Below are 2,500 nucleotides of genomic sequence, written 5' to 3'. Positions count from 1 at the left end.
GGAAGATAATATTTTTCGACATAAAATGCAATTTTGCAACAAAAAGCTTACGTTTTCAGGCTTCAAACTTTAAAATCATATTTACAAAAACATTTTTACAAAAATCACTTTGCCACAACCACTGCTTATGTCTCTCAGTAGCCAACTCCAGTCCTCGAGAGCTACCAACAGTTCCCATCTTCCAGACAACCTAGCTGCTGCACAGGTGCACTCATTACTCACTAACACATTTTAAAAGATCCACAGGTGGAGCTAATTACTTCACTTGTGATTCTGTGAGGTGAGCTGGAAAACATTAACTGTTGGTAGCTCTCGAGGACTGGAGTTGGCTACCCCAGACTTAGAGAATGCTTTATACTCTGTATATTTTGAGTTTGTAAATTGCCAAAAATTGCTATCTGAGCAAAAAATAAAAACAACTCCTTCGAGCCGGAATTGAACCAGCGACCTAAGGATTTCTACACCAATCATCTCTACAGTCCTCCGCTCTACCAGCTGAGCTATCGAAGGATGCTGTAGGTTCTCAAATATGTTATTATATGCTCTTTAATATAGCTTTAAATGTTTAGCTAAATGAGTGTTCTAGGAATAATGTGAATATTCTATTGTTTATAACCATTTGACAACCTTTGTTTAAAATTGGGCTTTGAAAATTAATTTCTAATTAATAATTTCTATTCAGTGTGGCTGCTGAAATTGACTGGTGTCAGTCTTAAGGAGGGGAAGAGAATGTGTGTAAGAAAAAGAGAAAACAAGCTGGCATCCCAAAGATTTTGATGCGCTAACAAACATGGATTTCTAGTCCATCGCCTTAACCAATCGGCCACGACTACTGCTTAAGCCTTGCTGTATTTTCACAATAGATTGTCTATGGATTGAGCTGCCTGCACTGAGAAATTGAAGATCTAAAGGTACCTGGTTCGATCCTGGGTTTCGGCATTGTGGAAGATAATATTTTTCGACATAAAATGCAATTTTGCAACAAAAAGCTTACGTTTTCAGGCTTCAAACTTTAAAATCATATTAACAAAAACATTTTTACAAAAATCACTTTGCCACAACCACTGCTTATGTCTCTCAGTAGCCAACTCCAGTCCTCGAGAGCTACCAACAGTTCCCATCTTCCAGACAACCTAGCTGCTGCACAGGTGCACTCATTACTCACTAACACATTTTAAAAGATCCACAGGTGGAGCTAATTACTTCACTTGTGATTCTGTGAGGTGAGCTGGAAAACATTAACTGTTGGTAGCTCTCGAGGACTGGAGTTGGCTACCCCAGACTTAGAGAATGCTTTATACTCTGTATATTTTGAGTTTGTAAATTGCCAAAAATTGCTATCTGAGCAAAAAATAAAAACAACTCCTTCGAGCCGGAATTGAACCAGCGACCTAAGGATTTCTACACCAATCATCTCTACAGTCCTCCGCTCTACCAACTGAGCTATCGAAGGATGCTGTAGGTTCTCAAATATGTTATTATATGCTCTTTAATATAGCTTTAAATGTTTAGCTAAATGAGTGTTCTAGGAATAATGTGAATATTCTATTGTTTATAACCATTTGACAACCTTTGTTTAAAATTGGGCTTTGAAAATTAATTTCTAATTAATAATTTCTATTCAGTGTGGCTGCTGAAATTGACTGGTGTCAGTCTTAAGGAGGGGAAGAGAATGTGTGTAAGAAAAAGAGAAAACAAGCTGGCATCCCAAAGATTTTGATGCGCTAACAAACATGGATTTCTAGTCCATCGCCTTAACCAATCGGCCACGACTACTGCTTAAGCCTTGCTGTATTTTCACAATAGATTGTCTATGGATTGAGCTGCCTGCACTGAGAAATTGAAGATCTAAAGGTACCTGGTTCGATCCTGGGTTTCGGCATTGTGGAAGATAATATTTTTCGACATAAAATGCAATTTTGCAACAAAAAGCTTACGTTTTCAGGCTTCAAACTTTAAAATCATATTAACAAAAACATTTTTACAAAAATCACTTTGCCACAACCACTGCTTATGTCTCTCAGTAGCCAACTCCAGTCCTCGAGAGCTACCAACAGTTCCCATCTTCCAGACAACCTAGCTGCTGCACAGGTGCACTCATTACTCACTAACACATTTTAAAAGATCCACAGGTGGAGCTAATTACTTCACTTGTGATTCTGTGAGGTGAGCTGGAAAACATTAACTGTTGGTAGCTCTCGAGGACTGGAGTTGGCTACCCCAGACTTAGAGAATGCTTTATACTCTGTATATTTTGAGTTTGTAAATTGCCAAAAATTGCTATCTGAGCAAAAAATAAAAACAACTCCTTCGAGCCGGAATTGAACCAGCGACCTAAGGATTTCTACATCAATCATCTCTACAGTCCTCCGCTCTACCAGCTGAGCTATCGAAGGATGCTGTAGGTTCTCAAATATGTTATTATATGCTCTTTAATATAGCTTTAAATGTTTAGCTAAATGAGTGTTCTAGGAATAATGTGAATATTCTATTGTTTATA

At 37.9% G+C, this 2,500-nt stretch overlaps 3 non-coding genes across 3 annotated transcripts; all 3 read right to left on the bottom strand.

Moving 5' to 3' along the window:
* Window positions 1–420: 420 nt before the first annotated feature.
* Window positions 421–510, bottom strand: TRNAY-GUA (transfer RNA tyrosine (anticodon GUA)). Its single transcript is given in 2 exon segments — window positions 421–456; window positions 474–510. It is a non-coding gene; the product is annotated as a tRNA-Tyr (tRNA).
* Window positions 511–1,363: 853 nt separating this feature from the next.
* TRNAY-GUA (transfer RNA tyrosine (anticodon GUA)) lies at window positions 1,364–1,453 on the bottom strand. The gene is given in 2 exon segments: window positions 1,364–1,399; window positions 1,417–1,453. It is a non-coding gene; the product is annotated as a tRNA-Tyr (tRNA).
* Window positions 1,454–2,306: 853 nt separating this feature from the next.
* On the bottom strand, window positions 2,307–2,396 carry TRNAY-GUA (transfer RNA tyrosine (anticodon GUA)). The gene is given in 2 exon segments: window positions 2,307–2,342; window positions 2,360–2,396. It is a non-coding gene; the product is annotated as a tRNA-Tyr (tRNA).
* Window positions 2,397–2,500: the final 104 nt, after the last annotated feature.

The sequence above is a fragment of the Crinia signifera genome, chromosome 3, assembly GCF_055691185.1.
Source record: "Crinia signifera chromosome 3, ASM5569118v1, whole genome shotgun sequence".
NCBI classification, from domain to species: Eukaryota; Metazoa; Chordata; class Amphibia; order Anura; family Myobatrachidae; genus Crinia; species Crinia signifera.
This window is presented reverse-complemented; position numbering and strand designations above follow the sequence as displayed.